Source organism: Hakea prostrata, chromosome 2, assembly GCF_041222555.1.
Source record: "Hakea prostrata isolate BN-2017 chromosome 2, UWA_Hpros_2, whole genome shotgun sequence".
NCBI lineage: Eukaryota > Viridiplantae > Streptophyta > Magnoliopsida > Proteales > Proteaceae > Hakea > Hakea prostrata.
In genome coordinates this window covers 47,249,380-47,274,689 of record NC_142601.1, presented here as the reverse complement: position 1 = coordinate 47,274,689, position 25,310 = coordinate 47,249,380, and the positions used below count along the sequence as shown (strand labels likewise).

The window sequence follows — 25,310 nt, the reverse complement described above, 5'->3', positions numbered from 1 at the left end:
CTTTGGCTTGCTCAACAAGAGTGTGGATTGGATTGGCTTTTGTCATTGAGCATAGAATGGGAGAAAAGGATTGATGTAATCCTAGTATCAGTAGGATCAATATGGCGGATTTAAAAATAATAATAAATAAAGAGTGGAAAGAAAGGATAAGGATAGGAGTGTCATTCTTCAAGATGATGAGTAGCTCTTCATGACTATAGATGAAGGACTATTCAAGATCCAAATAAACTCTAATATGAGCTAAATTATTTTCCATTGCATTCCATTGATAAGTGGCCACACGGACTTATGTGTAAAGACAAAGAAACATTACATTTTAGGTAATACAATAAAGTAACCTTCTCATTTAGAATAAAGAAAATATACTAATGACTAATTAGATAGGTAGCTGATATGTTAGTTATTAAAATTGGGAGATGGCAAACATGCTAATTATTTGAATCGAATGGTAGTAAACATGTGGTTACTTAAATGGAAAAATAGTAAATATACTAATAATTTAAATATGTAATAAACATCTTATTTTGTCCAAGGGTTTCCAAATTAACTAACTTTGCTTCCCAAGCTTGGATGATGTCAATGCACAATTGCATTTGTGCATTAAGGATGCTCTAATCCAGAAGACAAAGGAGGTCTTTCTAATGATCCAAGCTTATCTGTTTTCATCTTCCGCTCCTCAAATCTACTTCCTTCCCAAATTCTCTAGTTTTGTTGTCCATCGTCCACCCAATGCTTGTCACCAATCCTTCATCACCATGAACCAAGACGTTAGTGTCTACACCATTGCTAATCAGAAGAAAGCCCTTCGATCCAATGTGTGGAAGGCGCTCAAGGCGATGAGCCCTGTACAAAGATTCCTTGAAGGTGTTTCTTATTCTATTTTTTTTTTTTCAATTTCTCTCTAATTGAATATTCATGTTCTAATTAAGTTCTGAATGTTGCCACAAGAAGAAGGAAATTTGAGTATGGAGTTCTCGGCACAGATGCTTGTTAGTTCAATGCAAAGAACTCAAGCCTTCAACAAAATCTGCAAGTGATGGAGACAAGTTGGTTGAAGGAGGATACCCTAAAGAACAATCATGCCAAGCTGCACGGAACAAGAATGCACTAAGGAGAATGAAGGTCTCTCGTTGATCATACAATAACAACTTCAAGAAGGATACAACGGTATGATTTGCAAATGGTTTGGAATAGAAAATTGTAAGAAATATTGAATTCACCTTTTTAACCTTACTTATAGACATTTGGAGCACATGTGTTCTATATACTGCTGCAGCTCCTCCTCCTCCTCTTGAAGGAGGGTGGTCATCAACTTTGTAGGGTTGGGACCCTCATATCCAGGGCTTGCATCTGCAATAGTATCAATCATGTGCCTGTAGTATGGACCTTGCGTTATGTTTGCTGGTATGTGACTGTAATACATCCACTTTGATATCGTTTTTTTTACCTTCTTGGCCATACCTTTCCATGCACTAGAAATCTTGGGCTGCTTGGCCCCCTTCTTCCTGAATATATCAAGACCCTACTCCATGATTGGGTCCCCATGGCGTAGATAATTAGATGGTGTTGGACTTGATGTACGAGGGGCCTACAAACTTTGTGACATGCCGAACATGCCAAATACACCACCCCTCCCCCTAGATTTAGAAGGTCTAGCCCCTACAGTGCCCTAGAGGGACTAGCTCTTGAAGCTCTAGCTCTGGCCATATCCTGCTCCTGATGGTACAATCATTTGCTCTTTGCTAAGGTCCGCCACATTGTCCCTCTCCTCCTAATCTCTTGCCACATCAACATGATCAACATTCTGATCATCATCTGAATCATCTTTGTATGATGACGGTCCCCACACTGCATCATCTTGTGCTTTGTTGACTCTCCTCCGATTATCTTTCTTCTTCCCCTTCGCTTTCTATAAATGCCTAAGTGCCTTCACTACATCTGGATGGGCCTCTTTGCATGTTGTCACATCCTTTGAATTCCTGGGTGATGTGACCCTTAAACTTGTTGATGCCACCTGAGTAGATTTTCTTCCCACAAAAATTACATTGTATTTTATTTTTATTTCCATCAATAGCCACACAATACTGCCATGCTAGGCCAGTCCTCCCTCCTACTACTAGTCTCTTAGGCTGTCCCTATGGCTATGGTTATCCCTGTAGCTCTCCTCGTCCACCTTGGGAAGAACTAACTCCCCTCTAACTCCCACTAATAGACATGATGACTATTGCATTCAAAATGATGGCATAAGTCATTTAACAACACCAAAATAATTTTCTCTACACAAATAAACAATCATGTAAGAAGTATTGCATGTATGATGTAATCATGTACCTAAGTGTAATTGTATAAGTATATAATTATTAACTACTAAGTATTAAGTATTAACTAGCAATTCTTCATCTTATTTTTAAATATAAAATGAATTTTTACAATTTTCTCGGCAAAAAAAAAAAGGCTGCCCATATCAAAACCGGTGATGAAGCCACATGAGCAACACATCCAACACTTGAAAAATACTTACATAATTTTCAAAACATTTTTTCCTATTTTACCCTATTTTTTCATAATTATTGATATTTTATTAATATTTTAATATTTTTGGAGTGAAAAAATATTTCGACTTTGTGAGTCCGTATATCAGCTCAAGGAGTTCCACATATGTTTTTTCTATCATCAATAAGACATTTATATCACTTAAAAAGTAATCATTTTCAGTGTTCAAAATATAATTCTTTTTACTCAAAAAAAAAAAAAAAAATTACTTTGCAAAAAAAAATTCCGACTTTGTGAGATCGTAAATCAACTCATGGTATTCAATATACTTCAATTTCATAACCATCCAACATCATTATAGCATGCATTTTGTCAAAAATTAGTTGGAGAAGAATGATTACCTATTAGATGAAAAAACTCGTAGATCTATGCGAAACCCCTCCTGATCAACAGAAACAACGTGGTATCCGGCAATAACGAAGCAAGATGTACTCGTAGATATCAAAGATTGGACCAAAATATGGTGAAAAGTGCAAAATATTAAGAGAGACAATCTCTAGAGTAGTTTGGAGAGAAGAGAGAAATTAAAAATAATTCAGAGAGAAATTCGGTTGAAGATTCGACCGAATTCCCTCTTATCACCAACATTGGCAATATATTGTCGACTAAAAGTTTATATCGTGTCGCTGGGGGGGGGTATGTTGTCGCTTGATATATCGTTGACACATTGTACCATGAACGATACATATTGTTTAGACATATATACTCTTTTCCCTTTACTAAGATTTTTCCCCCAAGTATTTTTCTTAGTAAGGTTTTAACGAGATGCATTATCTATTGATGAACATTCAATGGGAAGTGTCATAAATAATATTGATTGTGGATGTCTATCACTCCTAAAGAGATAATACTTCTAATTGAATATCTTAATCATCTCAGCATGCAATCTTAGTGATTTACATTCCCATATTAATTGAAGATCACAACTATCTCAATACACAATGTTGGCAGTCAATATTTCCATTATATGCACCTTCTATCTTGGGCGGTGATCTATCCTTCCATATCAAGAGCATCTTATTGTGTGCAAGAATCATATATTATATTTATTTGTTGACTTCGATATTTCCATGTCGGAGAAAATGCTATTTCTACTATAAATATGTAATGCACTCAACTCAATGTGAGAGTTTGATTGATCTCGTCTTAGTTTTCTTCCTTGTATGTAATATATTTTCTCTATTTTATAACAAAAACTACATTGTCCTCAGCTATATATAACTCTTTTTTGGGGGTGGTTAGAATATCCTTCCATATGGTTGGTCTTGAAATCAATTCAAATGGTCAATCTAGGATTCAATTTTTGTTGTGTGTGTAGTATGTTTTTTTTTTTTTAGGGTAAAGTCTAGGATTCAATTTAATTATGTCAATAATGGGTATGGATGATTCAACTATAGAAAGAAAAAAACAATTTTTATTCAAGGTAAGATTGTCAATAGATTAGATAAAAATTTGTCTACCCAAAAAAGGAAAGAATAAAATACCAAAATTAGTAACGTATGAATTTCTTGGTTGGCAAGCATCAGATTGTAACTCTAGTGTGATACCATGTATTTTCTACAAGAAAGTGATGTCAGATTTTCCAAGCTTTATTTCGCCATCTTGTCAATACCATTTTAGCTAAAACTTGACATGAGAGCAGGTGAACAATGAACTTGGATCCAATACATCACATGACCTCAATTCTTTGCAATGTGCCATATTATAATTCTCTTGTTTTCAACCACCAATAATTCAGTTTTGTAGAATGTAAACTAAAATAGTGTCTCTTTTCTTTATTGTCCTCTTACAACAAAATCGCACCTTAGTCTACGCATCCTGCTTGCATATAAACAACCAAAAGTTACTTATCCTCAAAAACTAAGAATTATTTATGTGAATATACTCCCCAACAAGCCTTGAAAATGCTGAGGACTTGATATCTAGTAATTTTTTAGGAGAATCATATTCTAGTATTTGCCCTGTTTAAGATAAGAAAAATGCTAATATAGTTAGGAAATTACTAAATAGATGATAAGACACTTACCACACTTAATTGAATCCATTTGATTGTTGTGTAATAATAATAACGGTTACTAACCATTATCGAGAAGTAGGACCATATTGACATCAAGAATTGATGTTATCCTATGTGCAATTGTAATGACAGTAGACCCTGAAAAGTGTTGCCTAAGCGTTTGTTGGATTAGATAGTCGGTAGTAGTATCAATTGATGTAGTAGCTTCATCAAGTACTATGATTTTACTCTTTTTGAGTAACACCCGTCCTAAGCAGACTAATTGTCTTTGGCCAATACTCCAGTTCTCTCCATTCTCAGTCACTATAATAGCCACCACCACATGAAAATGAGTTAATAATTCAAAATCTTATTTTCGTGGATTTTTTCCCTTATGTTTGGGTTGGTTTTTTTTTTTTTTGGGGGGGGGGGGGGGGGGGGGGGAGGGGCTAAGATGTAACAAAATAGACATTTATGCCAATTACAGTATAAATAACCTTCTATATTGATGTTAAGAAACTTCAATATTTAGTGATTTAAGAGAATAACAAACCAAGAGAATTAAGTTTTCCTTCCTTCTTTCTAACTTCATCACCAAGTTGACATCTATCTAAAGCATGAGGGCCAAAAAATAATAATTATTGTTAGCATACCACACTGCTTGGTTTTATATGTGGCAAATAGTTGATGTTTATAGATGAGTTACAAGAACATATAAATCGAACAAACAAGCCAATGACAAGTGGGAATCGAAGAAAAGAGTAAAATAGTGCACTTCTAGTTTGCAATAAAACGAATCTCCTAGCACAAACTTCATCTAAAGACCTGTTTGGTTACATGAATCCAGAGATTTGAAATCTCTGGATTCATGAATGCGAGATTTATACCCTTTTGGTTGTGAAAATCTCTAGATTCATGAAATCCAGAGATTCATCTTTTTACACTAAAAATGTGAATCTATAGATTTATGCTTACTATAAAAACGCTAAACATTTGCACATTCACAAAAATGACAGATAAATTTACAGATTTCATTCCACATTTTCAGTTAACCAAACAGTTAATTTTATAAATTATGACTTTAGGGCCTGTGGACGGCGAGACAAAACGAGATCAACTAAACTCAAACAGGGCAAATAAAATTGTGTTGGTTGGGAGATCGGCTGACGCGGTTTGTGAGGCGCTTGACCGGTTCCCCTTCCCTACCGTCCGTAGGTGCTTTGCGGTCGGTCTGCGGGAGCGGCATCCCCCCTGCTTGCATTTGAAATCTCTAAATATTTGAAATCTCTAGACTCATGTAACCAAACAGGTCCTAAAGGATTTGGAAATTTGAATTAAAATGAAAACTTAAACAATTGAACCAAAAGAAAAGACATCATAGAGATACTTGTCCAATAAGTTTCGATGGGTCTGTTGGTTGTGAATCATTGGATGATAAATTGCATTAATTGAAATGACTTTAATATTATCATATAGGATTTAAATATATATATATATATATACACACAACTATAAGAAGAAATTTTTTTCATAGAGATGCATTACCAACTCAACTAGTCCACTGATGTGTTGCCTTTTGTGTATCGTTAGAAAGCAAAAAATATGTACATCCTATGTTAAATGTAGTCAAATATCATTTATTAAAAGAGAGGAAAAAAAAAAAAAAAAAAAAAAACTAACCTCCCAAATCTGCTCATTAGCATACTCTTCAAGAGGATCAAGATTATTTCTTATAGTCCCTTCAAACATTGTTGGGTCTTGTGGAATGATGCCTAATCTAGACCGCAAGTCTTGCAAGCCAATCGTGGAGATGTTGATGTCATCTATCAAAATTTGACCACTTGTAGGTTCAATCAAGCGGAAAAGAACTTGTGCAAGAGTTGATTTGCCACTTCCAGTACGCCCAACGATGCCAATCTTCTTTCCTCCAGGAAAAGTACATGTGAAATCTCGCAATACAAGAGGGAGATGTGGAGCATATCGCACTTACATTTATTCATTAAGTAATCAAATCACAAGACGTAGAAAATTATATAACAACATGAATTCAAAGAACTACAATAATGAGGAAATAACAACTCAATGAATCGAGAATGAGGATTACTTGTAGTTTTTCCATATCAATTTTCCCTTGTGATGGCCATTCATGATCTGGCCTATTTTCTTCTATCAACAAAGGAGGCTCACTATGGATATCGACATATTGTAGTATCCTCTCAATGGATATGATATTATTTTCAAGACCACAAAAGATCCCATACAACCTTATATATACTGAAACCAAGACCATATGTGATTGCTAAACCGACAACACCTTCAAGAGAAAACAGAAAATGAATAAATTCAAGGGCATACTTTCATGTTAACTCTTATCCATTAAAAGGGTGACTTCAAAAGATCTTAAAGTTCAAGGTTTTACTAGGATTGATTACTCCCTTTGGCACTAAGATTAAAAATACCAAAAAGATAGCATAAGTGATAGATGCTAATATATCCATACGGAAGCATAACCATTCTATTGCCCCAGAAAAAATGAAATTTAGGTCGAAAATATCCATCCACTAGCTTGAAATTTGTGTCAATAAACCTTTTTTCCTGATTAAAGCATCTAATTGTAGTTGAACCTGAAATAGATTCAACAAAATGTTGTATAATTGGAGCTTGACATACTCCATCCAACCGTGATAGTTCTCTTGCAGAAGATATGTAGTATTGCTACAAGATAAGATACACAAAAAGAGTTTAGGAAAACATAAACCAATGACAAATAAATGTGAAGTTAGTTTTTAAATGATGTATATATATATATATATATATATATATATTTTAAATAAAGGTTTCTAATGTGAATGGATTTCATTTAAATGGTTAACAATGATATTAATGTCAACAAGGGGTTCAAATTTAGTAGTTTTATTAGATGTCCGTTAAAATGCACATTACTTAAACAAGGCCTACATGATTATACTTCTTTTTCTCTATTTTCCTTTATTTGTTCATGAGAATTAAAATCAAAGCTGAAATATGTTTGTATATGTTTATTTTTGTTCCAAAGAATGAACTAGGATGAATATTTTACTAAAAAAAAAGCACCGATTTGCAACTTCTCTATCCCAAAAGATAAACTAGAAAATGAAGTGATGCTTTTTATGAGTTACATCGTTTATTAGATGGGCAAAGCAGTAATTTAATGTTTACCATATGATCGTACCTCTACCACCTCTATTTCCACCACCATCACTACCACTTTTGCCACCTCCACATTTTTTTTTTGGGTCAAAAGTTCAACATTTCATTTGAGTATGGCTTTAGTTGCCCCCACCACCATCATTATTACTACCGCAATTGTCAAGCCTGTCATTGTCTTTGCTATTAAGTATAAAAATTATAGTGTATAACAATTACTATTTTATATCTTTTTAGATTTAGAATTAGATTTTATTATGCATCAAACAAACATATTTTTTTCCTAGAAATTATCCTTGGAATAGCAGTAAAAAAGGTCAATTTTTGGATAGAAAGAAGGTCTAAAAATAGAAATAATATAATGTAGACCATGTTCACTAGATGAGAAATTTTATCCCAAATTCAACAAAACTTTGAAGAACATGAGAGCAATGGTATCCAAATTCTGTAGTATTTGTTTAATTCATTTAAAGTTTTTTTTTTTTTTGTAAGTCTCTGAACTCAAATTCAAATTCAAATCCACTGTAACTAACTCTATCATCGATTTATCTTATCTCCAATCGATCAATAAGAGTTTGAGCTATAGTATCAACAAGTTGCTGAGTTTGATTCTAAACAAGTTGTAATTCAAATTCAAATATTTGAATTGTAATTTAAATAATTTAATACACATCTCCTACTCACTAATTAGAGCGTGGAAGAATTCTCTCTCAAACGAAAGTCTAACTTGGTATTAGTTTTTTAGCCTCTGACCACCGTCTACACGATCCTCAGGACCAGCTCCACCACTGACATGGCTTCTTCTCTGATTTCACCTACCAACATCGTTTCTCTCCTACCTATAAAGCTTGATTGAAGCAACTATCTCCTCTAGAAATCACAATTTCTTCCTCTACTTAATGCACATGACCTTTATGGCTATGTCGATGGAACCAATCCAGCTCCTCCTCAAACCATACCCAATCCCTCCACCACATCACCCACATCAACCTCCATTCCTAACTCTGCATATTTTCAATGGTGCAAGCAAGATCAGATGATCTTATCTTGGATCATCTCCTCCCTTTCTGAAAGTGCTCTCTCTCAAATCGTTGGTCTCACCACTTCCCACACTGCTTGGAATTCCCTTGAATGGACTTATGCCTCCCAATCTCAAGCCCGCATAATGCAATTGAAATACCAACTCTTCCAAATTCACAAAAGCCACTCTTTGATGGCCGAGTATGTTCATAAGATTAAATCTATTGTTGATCATCTTGTCGCCGTTGCTCACTCAGTTTTTGATGTTGATATCATCCTCACAATGCTTTGTGGCGTAAGCCATGAATATGAATCCTTTGCTACCTCAATTACCTCCCGTCATGACCCTCTTCCCCTTGATGATTCCATAGGCCTTTTGCTGAATTAAGAAATCTTCAAAGATCAAACAAGACAACAATTTGACTTGCCTTCATCAAAAGTTAATCTATCCACCAGATCAACCCCCCACCACCCACTAGCCAAAATCGTGGCCCCTTTCATAGCTATGGCAGAGGACGAGCTCGAGGTTACTCCAATCGTGGTTGACATGCAAAACATCTTCCACCTCTCCTCCCTACCCCTATGGTTGCTTGTCAAATTTGCAGCAAAACTAATCATACAACGGTGCTATGTTATTTTCTTTATGCACCAGGTGACAATGCCTCCAAGCTGAATTCTTCTCCAGAAGCTTTCTTGGTAGGACCCACGACTTCATTTGATCCTTCTTGGTACTCTTACTCAAGGGCCACTCATCATGTTATGTCCAATGTAACCCACATGGATACAACAATGCCTTACCATGGTACGGATCAACTTCACATTGGTAATGGCCTAGGTTTGCATATAATATTGGAAGTGCTTCTCTATCAACACCTTCAAAAATTCTTACTTTATTTACAGTGCTACATGTTCCTTCTATTACTAAGAATTTGCTCTTTATGAGTAAATTTTTACACGTGATAATGATATTTATGTGGAATTTCATCCAAGTTCTTGCTTTGTGAAGGATCTCAAAACAGAGACTAGTCTACTTCAAGGATCAATTGAACCTGGCCTCTATCACTTCCATCCACCATCCACATCTCCCTCTGTTCATCTCAGCGAACATGTGCCTTAAGAAGTGTGACATGACCAATTAGGGCATCCATCAAAGAGAATTATGGACTCTCTCTTTCGCAGTTTTAGGCTTGGATCAACCTTCATCTACTACAACAGTTTTGTGTGTCCCATGCCAGATGGGAAAAACACATAAATTGCCTTTCAAGTTGAATAAATTAAGGGCAGTATCTCCATTCCAATTATTGCACTCTGATATTTGGGGCCCCTCTCTATCACCATCTACGCAAGGTTATAGTTATTATATTTCTTTCTTAGATGACTATAGCAGATTTACATGGATTTTTCCACTTGTACGTCATTCTGATGCAATTTTAATATTCAAGCAATTCTATTATTATGCAACCAATGTCTTTAATTCCAAGATTAAAGTTTTTCAATCTAATGGTGCCAAGGAATATGAATATTTTGATAATTTTTTTAAAGAGAATGGTATATCTCATCGGTATTCATGCCCACACACTTATGAACAGAATGGGTGAGCGGAATGAAAGCATAGACATATAGTAGAAACAAGCCTTGCTCTTATGTCTCGTGTTTTAGTCCCCCTTATTTTCTGGCCAGCCGCCTTTGAAACGATCGTCTTCTTAATTAACTGAATGTCTACACCGATAATTGGGAATAAATCTCCATTTTAGATGTTATATCACAAAGATCCAGATCTTTTATTTCTCAGAATCTTCAGATGTGAATGTTTTCCTTGGTTATGGCCTTATAATAAAAACAAGCTGCAATATCGCTCCAGGCAATGTATCTTTCTTTGATACAACAACTCACACAAGGGGTATGTATGTTATGATCCAACTCTTGGCTGATCCTACATCTCTAGACATGTAGTTTTTGATGAAAGCAAGTTTCCCTTTGCAACTCAACCTCTTAACCACCCTTCCCGCTCTCACTACACTCCCACCATAGTTACAGCTAATAATCTCTTTTCAAATTCAAAATTTGAAATCTCCCATCCCACCCGAAATTCTAATTCAAATTCAAAATTTGAATTTTCCCACCCCATCCAAACTTCGAATTCAAATTCAAATTTTGAACTCTCCTTTCCCAGTCGAAATTCAAATTCAAATTCAAATTTTGAACTTTTGTAAACTTTATCTCAACCTCTCCTTACACCGGAAACCCTAGCCCATAACTCACATGCACCATCCCAACCAACTCAACCTCAACCTTACCATGTGCAAACCCAATCCAAAACGGGTAATCCTAAACCCATCTCTAAACTGAACCTCCTAGTCACCTCTTTTGTTGATAATCTTGAAACAGAACCCACCTCATATACCACTACCAGTAAAGACCCCAAATGAAGGCTTGCTATGAGTGACGAATTTGATGCTCTCTTACGTAATGGTACTTGGAGTCTAGTTCCTCATCAGCCCTACATGAATTTGATTAGAAATAAATGGGTTAACAGAATCAAACGAAACAGTGATGGATTTATTTCATGTTATAAGGCTTGTTTGGTCGCCAAGGGATTTCATCAGCGTGAAGGAATTGATTATTTTGATACTTTTAGTGTCGTTGTCAACCTACTACCATACGCTTGATTCTATCGCTGGCAGTTGCCCAAGGAAGGACTCTTTGCCAATTGGATGTTCAAAATGCATTTTTAAATGGTGAATTATCTGAAGAGGTTTACATGGTTCAACCACAAGGTTTCATTGATCCAGAGAGACCTACTTATGTATGTCACCTTCAGAAAGCTTTATATGGTTTAAAACAAGCCCCTAGGGCATGGTCTCATCGGCTTGGCAGTTATTTACTCGCTATAGGATTCTCACAGTTCTCATCTGATACGGCACTATATTTTTATACTTCAACACATCAAACAATCTATCTTCTTGTATATGTGAACGACATTGTTCTCATTGGATCTAATTCTTCCGAGGTTAATTTTGTCATTATGGCCATTGGCAAGGAATTCGCCATCAAAGATCTCGATGACTTAAACTACTTTTTAGGGGTCGAGGTCACTCGCTCATCTCATGGTTTATATCTTTGCCAGTCAAAATATTCTTCAGATCTTTTGCGAAGGACAATATGCATGAAACAAAATCAGTAGCAACCCCGACATCCATCACCAAAAGCAACCTTTGAGGAACTTCCCCTCTATGATGATCTGTGCCAATATAGAAGTACAGTGGGTGCCCTTCAGTATTTGACTCCCACACGCCTTGATATAGCATTTGCTGTCAATAGGGTTTGTCAATACATGCATCGCCTTAATTGATGATTGGGCTGCAGTTAAGCAAATTCTTCGTTATCTAAAAGAGACCCCATCCCATGGAATTCTATTTCGGCCAACAACTAATCTTTCTCTCACTGCATTTAGTGATGCGGACTTGGCCGGTTCAACTATTGATAGACGATCTACAAGTGACTAATGTGCCTACTTGAGCCCTAACTTGATCTCTTGGAGTTCCAAGAAACAACCCATTGTAGCCCACTCCTCTAGAGAATCTGAGTACAAAGGGTTTGCTAATGCTACCGCTGAGTTGATATGGTTATGTCAGCTACTGCTTGAACTTGGGGTTGTCACTTCTGCACCAACTCTATATTGCGATAATATTGTAGCTACTTACCTTGTTGCTAATCCGGTCTTTCACGCACGAACCAAACACATCAAGATTGACTATCATTTTGTTCGTGAACAAGTAGCCTTAAAAAATCTTTCAATCTGATTTGTTCCCACAGGAGACCAAATCGCAGACATGCTCACCAAAGGCATATCTGCTCCAAGATTCAAAATTTTAAAATCCAAGATCACTGTCTGTTCTCAACCAATGACCTTGCGGGGGAGTGTAAAGGATAAGTCTATGAATTCAAATTCAAATTCATATCCACCGTTACTAACTCTATCATCGGTTGATCTTATCTCCAACGGATCAAGAAGAGTTTGAGCTATAGTTAAAGTATCAACAAGTTGTAGAGTTTGATTGTAAACAAGTTGTAATTCAAATTCAAATATTTGACAATCTTTGGGGTATGTGGCGGTTTGGGGTGTTCAACCATGATAAACAATCTTTGGTGGAGGATTTGCTTAAGAAGGATTCCAAATGATGGCTTCTATACAGCAGCCAGCAATCCAGCTTGTCTTCGGTTGCTTCCTATGTGAATGTGCAGACATTGATCACTTGTCTGTCGAGTACTTTCATTCAAAACTGTGGCAATGATTGTCATCTTCTGTGTGCAATGGGGTGGGGTGAATTCAGTGGAAGAGTTAAGGAAATGGTGGAAATCAAAAGCAAATGTGAGGACCTGGGTCGTGGATGAAGGGATTTACCTTGATCCCGTACTAGGTCATTTATTATTGTAATTTGTTTACATATTTAAGAAATCCTATGTATACAAAGACACATCATTATTGCTTTCAATGCACATTTTACTTCAACAACATTTGCCTCATTCAATTATCGGATAATTTTTCTCTGAATTACAATATAAGATAAATATTGCTTTTCATATATTACTTATAAATTAATAGGAATATTATTCTTTAGATCATAACTTATATTCTGAAGCATTTACATACCTACTAGGTCTATCGAGAATATTTTATTAATTATTAATAAAACAGAACTTGAACCAACTTGTCTATGCTGTATGAACCTTGAAAAAATATAACTGAGATAGATTTGAGACTTTAAGCATGAAAATTAAAGTACTACAGAGTTACCTAATACCATATGCACGTCACAATCATCGGAATAAAAATTATTAAGATTTGCCATGCAACTTGCGACATTACTGCAATAGTTCCCGGAATTCTACCATTGAGATAAGAAGTTCTTCAATTTTATGTGGAATAACAGCATCAACAACACTCTGATCTATGGATACCTGTATGAAGAAATAATATATAAAAGAACTACATAATAAAACATCATTTGGATGAAAGTAAGTAATTAAACATGTTTACTAACCTGATTTAGAATCCTTCCACTTGGAGTAGAATCAAAGAATGACATAGGAGCACGAAAAATACATAAATGCATTTTGTTGAAAAGTAGAGTAGCTGTTTTGTATCCAGCAGTTACAATGAGCATAGACCTTATAAGTACACAGAGAAAGCTTCCAAGGGTCAAAGCAATATAAACATATGTTAAGGATTATCAACCTAACTACGCAGCGGAACAGATACAAAGAAACAAGGAAAGAAAGAAAGAGACAAGACACAAGTGTTTTTACTTGGTTCGGTCAATCGACCTACGTCCAAGGATGAGTTAACAACTCATCAAATCATGCAATCATCCAATAGGTAGAGAAGGAGGTTACAGCCTAATCAATCTACCCAACAAGAACCCCAAGCATGAACTAATCAAGAAGAAGAAGGCAACTCAGAACATGTGCACCTGATTACACAGCAGCAGCCACTCTTCTCTTCAAGGCTAACGAGCACACCAACAGCAAGGAGAACTCACACCTTCAGAAGCAAGATAGCTTCAAGCAGTCCAAGCTTCAACAGTTCTTGAAGCAACATTAAGATCAAGCACCGAATCCCTTCAAGCCCTAGATCAGAACCTCACAAACCATAGCAGAACCGAGAGCAGAGAACAAAGAGGAATAAACTCAGAAATCGCAAATGAGATGAATGAACCGAATGCTACCTCTCTCCTCAACCCCAATAGATATAACACATACATCATTGTGTAAAGACCAAGCTGCCCTTAGAAACATTTACATAAGACCTCCTAGTCCTAATCTAAACCAAAAGACAAAAATACCCTTTACAAACAACATTCTCCACCTTGACTCTGCTTATTTTGATAATTGCATGTACATGAGAGTAAATATTAACCCATCAAACAAATATAAAAAACAATGTAAAAAACAAATTATAGAGATAATAATTTCAACGAGTTTAAAGTAGACTTAAACTTATTAACAGGTACAACCTTAGTCATTATATCAGCAGGGTTAATGGAAGTATCTATCTTACATATATCAATTAAACCCTTATCAATTATATCTCTAATGAAATGCAATTTTACATCAACATGCTTTGTTCTCTCATGAAACACACTGTTCCTAGCAAGACACAAAGCACTCTGGGAATCACAATAAACAAGAGAATGCAAGTCATGAAAACCAAGCTCCCCTAGAAGCCCCTTAAGCCACATGCATTCCTTCACAACCTCAGACAAGGCAATGTACTCAGCCTCAGTGGTTGAAAGTGCCACCACATGTTGGAGTGTGAACTTCCAACTCACTAGATTCCCACCAAGAGTAAATAAGTATCCAGTAATGGACCTTCTCTTATCTAAATCAGAGGCAAAATCAGAGTCACAATATCCAACAATGTCTAGCTTATCAACACAAGAATTATCATGAACAATTTTATAAGATGCAGAATTTTTCAAATATCTCAACAACCACATAACTGCATCCCAATGTGAACCACATGGCCTACTCATGTATCTACAAACAAGACCAACAGAATATGCTATATCAGGTCTATAACAAACCATAGAATACATGAGGCTACCAACACATTCTTGATATGATCTATAAGTTACAGCAGCATTAGAATCCATTCTAAGCTTAAAATGAGCACCAAGAGGAGTATTAACACTCCTAATATTATCATGTCCAAACTTGTTAATAAGTTTATGAATATATCCAACCTGAGACAAGGTCAAAACACCACTAGGCCTATCTCTATGAATATCAATGCCAAGAATCCTTTTAGCAGCCCCTAAATCTTTCATTTCAAACTCAGATTTCAACATAGATTTAAGCTTACAAATCTAAGATTTATCCTTTAATGCAATAAGCATGTCATCAACATAAAGTAAAAGATAAATGAAAGAATTAATGCTAAACTCACAATAATAAATACAACTATATAGGAGCTTTTCTTATAATCATTCTTAAGCATGAATTCATCAAACCTTTTATACCATTGCCTAGGAGATTGTTTCAAGCCATACAATGACCTAAACAATAAAGAGACCTTTGTCTCACTCCCCTTCACAACAAAGCCCTCAGGCTGAACCATATAAATATGCTCATCTAACTTACCATTCAAGAATGCAGTTTTCACATCTAATTGTTCAAATTCAAGATCAAAGAGAGCAGCTAGGGCAAGAAGCACTCTAATAGAAGTATGTTTCACGACAGGTGAAAACACTTCATTATAATCAATTCCCTCAACTTGGGAATACCCCTTAGCTACTAATCTTGCCTTATACCTTGGTTGTTCAACACCAGGAATACCAGCCTTAAATTTATAAACCCACTTACAACCAATAAGTTTCTTTCCTTTGGGTCTATCTACAAGAGTCCAAGTCTGATTTTTCATTAAAGATTCCATCTCATCTTTCATGGCAACAAGTCAAAGCTTGCTGTCCCCACATTCAAGAGACTCTTTATAGGTTCTAGGCTCACATCCCTCAAGTTGGCCAGCTACATTTAAAGCATAAGAAATCAGATTTGGACTCCCATTAGATTCACACATATTAGCATATCTAGAAGGTCTCTTTATCTCTCTTTTAGACCTATCTCTTGCCAACAAATAACCATCTAAAGGATCCTCATCTTTAAGCTCTTCTTTAACATCAAAAGAATCACTTCCAACTTCTAAATCATCATCCTCAATCTTAGGATCAGATTCATCAACCACAGTTTTAGACTTATCCCCTAACTCCACCTCAAATATAGCCTTGTCTAGATCATTGGAGTTAGGTCTAACACTTGATGAATCAATTTTCAGAAATTCAAGTTCATTGAATTTAACATCTCTACTAATTACAATTTTCTTATCTTGTAAACACCAAAGCGTATATCCTTTAACTCCTAAAGGATACCCTAGGAAGATTCACTTCCTACCCCTAGGCTCAATTCTACCATTGTTTTGATGAACAAAACAAACACAACCAAAAGGTTTCAACAAATTGTAATCAGTATGCACTTTACTCCACCTAAAATCATGTGTTTCAAAATCAACAGAGGAACAAGGAGATTTATTAATGACATAACAAGTCAGTATTAGCGACTTCAGCCCGAAATTTCTTACTTAGGCCAGATTCAATCAACATGCATCTAACCCTATCCATGATTGTCCTATTCATCCTCTCAGCCACTCCATTCTGCTGAGGAGTATAGGTGCATGTTCTATGTCTAGTAATACCATGTTCCTTACTAAAAATCAGAAACTTTTCATTCACAAATTCAAGACCATTATCAGTTCTAAGTTTCTTGATTTTCTTTTCAGTTTGATTTTCAACTAATACTTTCCACTCTAGGAACTTATCAAAGACAACTGATTTATCCCTAAGAAAATACAGCCATGTCTTTCTAGAGTAATCATCAATAATAGACAAGAAATATTGGGCACCAGAAAGAGATAAAGGTACATGTGGACTTCCCCACAAATCAGAATGTATATATTCAAGCACATGAGAGGTTTTATATGAAAAATGAGGGAATTTAGTCTTATGGAGCTTACCTATGGCACACACATCACAAAAAGTCAAAGGGCTAAATTTCTTAAGACTTATCTGGCCACTTTTATACAAGTGTCCAAGCCCCTTACTACTTATATGACCCAATCTCCTATGCCATAGCTCCACCTCACTAAGAACCCCACTAGAGACTGATGCAGCCCTTAAAACCACACTTCCATTTAAGAAGTATAAACCATTCTTCAAATCAGCAGTTAGAATTACACTACTACCCCTCATAACCCTAAGAGAACCATCCCTAGAGGTATAATGAAAACCCCTAGTATCAAGCTGACTCAGGGACAACAGGTTTCTCCTAAGTCCAGGTACATGTCTCACCTCCTTTAAGTCTCTAACAGTCCCATCATTCAATTTAAGTCTTATTGATCCAATCCCCATAACATCACAAGCATGATCATTACCCATTAATACTTTACCACCTCTAATAGACTCAAAGGTGATAAACCACTCCCTTCTAGAAGTCATATGAAAGGTACAGCCTGAATCTAAGATCCAAGCATCATGATCACTACAAGATGAAACCACTAGTGCATCACTAGTAACATCAGCCACATGTGTGGCCTCCATTCTCTCATTTCCATTCTCACTTTGCAACTTTTGAAGTCTCTCTCTACAATACTTTCTTATGTGTTCCTCTTTCTTACAATAATAACAAACCCTCTTGTTATTATAAGACTTTCCATTAAAATTCTGATTTGTATTAACATTAGTGTTCTTTGCAACAAACTTCTTCTTTTTCTTATTATTATTGTTGAACTTCTTCTTAGTTTCATGCATGGTTTTATTATCAAAGTTAACAAACAAGCCATCACTAACATGCTTTACCTTCCTCTCAGTTTTCAATTCTATATCCCTAATTTTCAATGCTTCCATCACATCATCAAGGGTTATAGATTGTCTACCATACTTAATAGCATTTTTGACACCAACATGAGAATCAGGCAAAGATTTCAACAATAGGACAGCAAGGGTATTATCAGATAACTTTTCATCCAAATCAGCCAAATCACATGATAATTTATAAAAGTCTTTTACATTATCAGTTAAAGACTTAGAAGCATCCATGTTGAAACTAAACAATTGTTCTTTCAATAATGTAACACTAGGAATAGAGGCAGCCATATATAATTGTTCAAGTTTAAGCCAAACCTGGGCAGCCGTCTTACACTCTCTTACCCTTCTCATTACGGTGTTACTTAGGTGCAAAATAATAGTGCTATAGCACATATCTTGCATATCTTCCTTTTCTTCATCAGTCATGGACAATGGAAGTTCTTTATCAGTCTTTAAAGCCTTATGACACTTGTTTTGTATAAGAATAGCATGCATCCTATTCTTCCACACCATATAGTCTCCCTTACCATCAAACTTCTCCAACTCATACCGGGTAGGAGCCATGACAAAAGAATTAAAGAATACTCAGTCAGAATTTATCTAACTAGTTATATCAGTAACACACAAGATATTATCTCTTAACAGATTTCAGAATTTAGTCAAACAAGATCTGAAATAAAAGATAATATCAGAATTGAATCAAGAGAATCAGGTAACAAATGCTAATGTTTCACAAAAAACAAAACTCCAATAATAATTACCAAGAAATGTTAACAGTAATTAGTTAACAGAAAATCAGATTTCAGAATTTATATGCAACTATAATCAGAATATCAAAACATGTTGAATTTCAGATTATAAACACAACTGAAACATTAATTTTATATATGCTATCTATTTAGCATAAAACCCCCAAATTATTTTCAAAGAACCTAAGCAGCCGAATCACTTATTCAAGTTAATCAACTAAATTAGATTCTAATTTCAACAATAATCTTGAGATCTAATATGCAAACAAGTCTAGACAGGTAGTCAAGGCAAAGCTCTAACCCAATTTCAAGAAACCCCCAAGGCGGAACCAAAATACATGTTATATTGCCAAATTGAAAAACTATTTCAGTGAATTGAGAAGGGAAATCTTATGCAAACAACTTCAATTGATCAATTACAACAAAGCCCTAACCTAATTTAGGTAAAACCCTAGATTAGGGTTTCGGTCAAGAACTAGGGTTTAACAGAAAATTGTAATTGAAACAATAGAGGTTCAAGAATCATACAAAGAACTAGCATATATTATTCAATGTTAATCAGAAACACAAATCACAAAGTAATCTAGGTTAACCAAGAGTTAACAGACTCAGGCAAGGAACGTAAATGGCTATGATACCAAAACTGTTAAGGATTATCAACCTAACTATGCAGCGGAACAGATACAAAGAAACAAGGAAAGAAAGAAAGAGACAAGACACAAGTATTTTTACTTGGTTCGGTCAATCGACCTACGTCCAAGGAGGAGTTAACAACTCATCAAATCATGCAATCATCCAATAGGTAGAGAAGGAGGTTACAGCCTAATCAATCTACCCAACAAGAACCCCAAGCATGAACTAATCAAGAAGAAGAAGGCAACTCAGAACATGTGCACCTGATTACACAGCAGCAACCACTCTTCTCTTCAAGGCTAACGAGCACACCAACAGCAAGGAGAACTCACACCTTCAGAAGCAAGAGAGCTTCAAGCAGTCCAAGCTTCAACAGTTCTTGAAGCAGCAGTAAGATCAAGCACCAAATCCCTTCAAGCCCTAGATCAGAACCTCACAAACCATAGCAGAACCAAGAGCAGAGAATCGAGAGGAATAAACTCAGAAATCGCAAATGAGATGAATGAACCGAATGCTACCTCTCTCCTCAACCCCAATAGATATAACACATACATCATTGTGTAAAGACCAAGCTGCCCTTAGAAACATTTACATAAGACCTCCCAGTCCTAATCTAAACCAAAAGACAGAAATACCCTTTACAAACAACAACATAGATGAGAGTGGATTCTTTGACATGAGATCTCGTATCCTTTAAAAATGGGGTAGACAACACCATCCAATAACTACTAACTATTAGGAGAAATTGAAAAATAACTTGTGCCAACAATATGAACGGTCCGAATGCCCCTTTATACGCAGTCGTAACATATTTCCAATATATTGAAAGACGAACTCTACCATTTTCCCTCTTTTCTTCTTGAACAAGTTGCACTTTTGGCCCAACCAAAATTTCACGTTCATAACTTTTAGATTCACTTTCTTCATCATCTTGAATTGAATTTGTTCTATCCGTTTCAATCTTTTCATCATGAACAAGTTGTCTTTCTAGACCAACGAAATCTTGTTTATTATCACATTTCTCATTGGTAGTTAAATTAGTCGAAGTAATTCCTTGTTCAATAGAATTAAGTTCTTCTAAAGCTTTCTTATGTGCACCTACTAAGTTTGTAAAATCAACTCCTGAACTAAGAATTTCTTTATATTTTCCTACTTGAGTAATCCTTCCATCTCTCATAACCTGCCAAACAAGAGAAAGTAGATAATCACTTTTAAAATAAGTAAATATTAAGTCTAGAAATTAAGATGTCATATTCTCACCATGATAAGATCAGCCGATGAAAGAAACTCTACTTGGTGAGTAACATAAATTATTGTTTTTGAACATAATATTTCCAGCAAACATTCCTATAAAAAAGATTCACATTTAGTTATCCAAAAGAGCCACTGTGAATCAATAGAAAACCATTAGCTTAATGTGTATATTTATGTCTTCTTTATTATATAGTCACTATTTTATTATTCTTAAATCATTTAGTGAACAAAGGTACAATGTTATGATGAGATGTATGATTACGAGGGTCAATTCATCAAGGAAACAATTAGAACTTAAGCTTAAAGAGTAGTTACCTTAAATAGATGAGCTCCTGTATGAGCATCCACAGCACTAAAAGGATCATCCAGCAAATAAATATCAGCATCATAGTACAAAGCACGTGCAATCTGTATCCTTTGCTTTTGCCCACCACTCAAGTTGACCCCCCTCTCTCCTATGATAGTTTGGTCCCCATAAGTCCACATTTCTAGGTCCTTCTTTAATGAACATGCTTCAAGGATCATCTCATATCTTTCCTTGTCCATATCCTGACCAAATAATATATTGTCTATTATTTTTCCGCTTTGTAACCAAGGCGATTGTGCAACATAGGCCTTTGTTCCACTCAACTTAATGTGCCCAGATACCTTCGGAATTTCTCCCAATATGCATGAAAGTAAGCTTGACTTGCCTGACCCAGTTGAACCACAAATAGCTACTCTCATACCATGATGCACTCGAAAATTAAGATCTTTTAATGTGAGATTAGGGGAGTGAAGGTCCCAAGAGAAATTCCCCTTGACTATTTCAATTGCAATGTCATCACTATCATTTGGAAGTTTTTCTTCTATTTTTGGATGAAGATCATCTAGACAAAGGAATGATGCTATTCTATCCAAGGAAACTTTAATTTGAGCTGCCATGGATATTGTGTCTGGCAGACTATAAATCGGCCCTTGCAATATCTCAAATGTGGAAAGTGCAGACAAAATCTTCCCTGATTCTAATGGAATTTTCATGAGCACACAAAACCCAAAAGTGACCATCGATACAAATAAAGGAGCACACAAGTAAACAAAGGAAGCCATGGCTGATGTATAAAGTAACTTTTTTAATCGTCTTGTTTCAAAATTTCTGAATTCAAATATCTTATTGAGGAACTTCATCTCCCATCCTTGAAGCTTGAGAATCCTCTTGTTCTTCAAAGCCTCAGATGTCATCTTCATTCTTCGGTCCTTTGAATCCATTAATTTTCCTTGAAGTTTTTCTTGTAGAATTCCTAGTGGAACATTTGCTAACATCAAAATTATTGTGGCAACAAAAGCTACAACTGACGCAAGCCCAAGACTTCTGTATAAGATGAATAATGCTAGAACAATCTGGACAGGAACCCTCCATATATCATGTAAGTACCAACTGAAAAATCCAATCTTTTGAACATCAACACTCAATAAATTAATGTTCTCCCCACTACTCTTGCCCTGCTTTGATTGGCTTGAAAGTCTGAGTCCCTTCTCGTAGATTATTGCAAATAAAGCAGTGCGAACTCTATTTGCCATTTTTCGGAATTGAAAGAATAGGTGCCTCTCTAAGAGGCACCTTATGAGCTTTGAAAAGAAGAAAATAAGCACTAGAACATAACCTTCATAATTCAGTTGGTGAAAGCTATTGAGATAATTAACGAATGAGTTAATAAGGTATGGACCAACATAAGACGCCAATATGCATACAATTGAGAATATCCCTGTCCTTAAAATTTCTTTCCTTGTCAGGAAAATCAATGCTTTTATTAGCTTGAGGGTGCATACTTGTCTAGCACCACCACTGTCATCATGATCAGAATCAAGTCTATTTCTAAAACAAGTAAAGATCTCTTTGGTAGTATCACAACTGGCAAGCTGAGGAACATCTTCAAGGTCCAATGTTTTCTTATACCCAAGTGCAAGTAAAGGGTTCATCCAATAGAAAGTAAAAATACTAAGGAGATTGGCACTTGCATATGGAGTTATCTTCTCTGGATTGACACTTGGTCCTTGTTCATCACCACCATCAGTTTTTTGACTATAGCTTGTTTTCAAAAGAGGATCCAAGAGGTGATAATCTTCACCCACTTTTCCCTTTGTTAACAAGCCAACATAACAAAAGCATAGACTAGCAATAATTGGCACACCATTGGAGGCCCATAGTAGAAATGGTAAGGGCAAATGCTTGCAATACATACCAAAATGTATGATAAGATAGGAACATGACATTATGAAGTAGAAAGCCCACCAAATCCTTAGTAGAACTGGAAACCTGCGATTACTTGAATGAGAAAACTCAATGTGCAAGTATATAGAGATGCCAAACCATGTGAGTGTTCTCAATGAGAAATCCAATTGAGCTACCTGCTTTAGATCAGTCCAATCATGTTTGTGCCCAGAAAGGTAGTTTAAAACGCATAGGAGAAGATCACAAAAACGATAGACCCATGCAAGATATAAGGGCTGACCAGTAGTAAGATAAGTATGTATTCTTTACCACTGCTGTTGAGTTTTCAGGAGTACGCATCTTCCATCGCTTACAAGCCCAAGAAATGGATAAAGAAAACAACATTATAAGGTGTGAAGCAGCTGAAAACATTTGCATGATGATAACAATTGTTGTAGATTCCGTAAAAAGTACCAATAGACTCATACCATCCTTTGAACCTTCAAAACCACCCATCTTTGAAAACTTCTGTTTTTTCTATTTGTAATGTGTGACCTAGTTACGTAGGTTCAATACAAATCAATCAACTTTATCATATTCCAGATAGATGCAAACCCATCTGCAAAAACATTGCGGAAAAAAACTCTAGCATTCAGATACCAACCGTTTCCATCTTCATGTTCCAGAAAGACTTGGATCAGTATTAGGGTCTCATAGCATTCAACCTGTTAGTGAAACAAAAACAAATCAATAATTAAAAAATAATAATAATAAAAAATGTTCAAAAATTTATTAAGAGCAATATATAGGATTGATAAAATTGAAATATATGGAACCAGTTTTTCACATTTAGAGGAGAGGAATATTTCCAATTATAAAAGGAATCTAAACAACTTATGATAATGCGTCATTTGAAACTACCAAAGGAAAATGAAAACTTCCCTAATGAGAAGTTCTTTGGTTTTGATTGAAAACTAACTAAAGAAAACCTCAGTTTCCTTTTTGATCCCTAGTAGTTTGATGTAGCGTACAGCTTTGAGTCAGTCAAGCTTGATGGAGAGAGAGTTAAAACAATTAAATTAAATACGACCTTGTTGGAAGTACTTCCATGGTAAAAGGTTTTTGCTTACCCTAAGTCTGATACTCAACACATCTTCGTCACCACAAAGTGAAGAGAAGTTTGAAAATCATATTAAATGTGTCCAAAGAAAGAGCAATAGAAAAGGAGGAAAACAGGAATTTCAAGTGGGTTCAAGAGAAAGACAGACAGAGAGATCACCTTATTGAGGTAGAAGCTTCAAATTATTCCATGCATGCATGTTTCTAGATGGCAAACATTCAACTTCACCAGAGATCGAAAAGATTTCCCTTCAGATCTTCAAAGGATTTTAGGAGACGTTTCTTGGCTACGAGGGAAAGGCGACTTTGGCTTTATATGATTCCTAACTTCCTGAAGGATAGCCTCTGCAACTCTACGGACTTCCTGACAAGTGATGGGTCTGAATTACTTTGAACGGGATTGACCAAGACTAGTCAAGCTATGATTCGGGATAGCATGAACGTAGATCTGTTCACTCTTTCTTTCATTTTTCTTCCTTTTTTTTTTTTTTGGGTAAAAGTTTATTTTGTTCTTTTAGGCCTTTATTAGTGTTGATGGTATCGTAATTTGAGTTTTTCATTGGGTTAGTCCCCAGAAAATTAGTAGTAGTGATAAATCTAGTTCTAAAAAGAACCCAATGGACCAAAAGATTGGGCCAAATCAGTAATAGCTTAGGACGAAAATAAACTTGTTGAAAGCAGGTTGAAAGCCAATCCAATTATGATAAGTTACTTTTATGTTATATTTTTGAGTTTTAAATGTTATTATCTCCAAAACTATGGGAGATTATCTCAGGGGTACTCGTAGGCGGTTTCAAAAGGTGGTTATTCCCTTCCTCTATAAATAGCAGTGAAAACTCATTGTAAAAACAACTCTCAACACATCAATAACAATTTACACTTAACAATTTTATTTTAGTTATCGTAGAGTAGGTTTTCTTCTTCTTCTTCTTCAGTACCCTTAGCGTAGTGATGGTATAGGTTAAAAACCCATGAGTTTGAGTCGCCTTTTCTTAGTGGCATCAAAGTCTTTGATACGCCGAGGTAAATAGAATCCACAACAACTTGAAATTTCTCCATTCTCTTGGGTCAATTGCAAACCCTAGCACGCCAATGAAAATCCAAGAAGAAATGCACCAACACATTCATTTTTGGATAATTCATTGATTATGGAGATTATACACTGAAGAAGAGTTTGTAAAGTTATAAGA

At 35.6% G+C, this 25,310-nt stretch overlaps 1 pseudogene; it reads right to left on the bottom strand.

Moving 5' to 3' along the window:
* Positions 1 to 4,628: 4,628 nt before the first annotated feature.
* Positions 4,629 to 23,517, bottom strand: LOC149024528 (ABC transporter C family member 3-like; annotated as a pseudogene).
* Between the last annotated feature and the right edge of the window lie 1,793 nt (positions 23,518 to 25,310).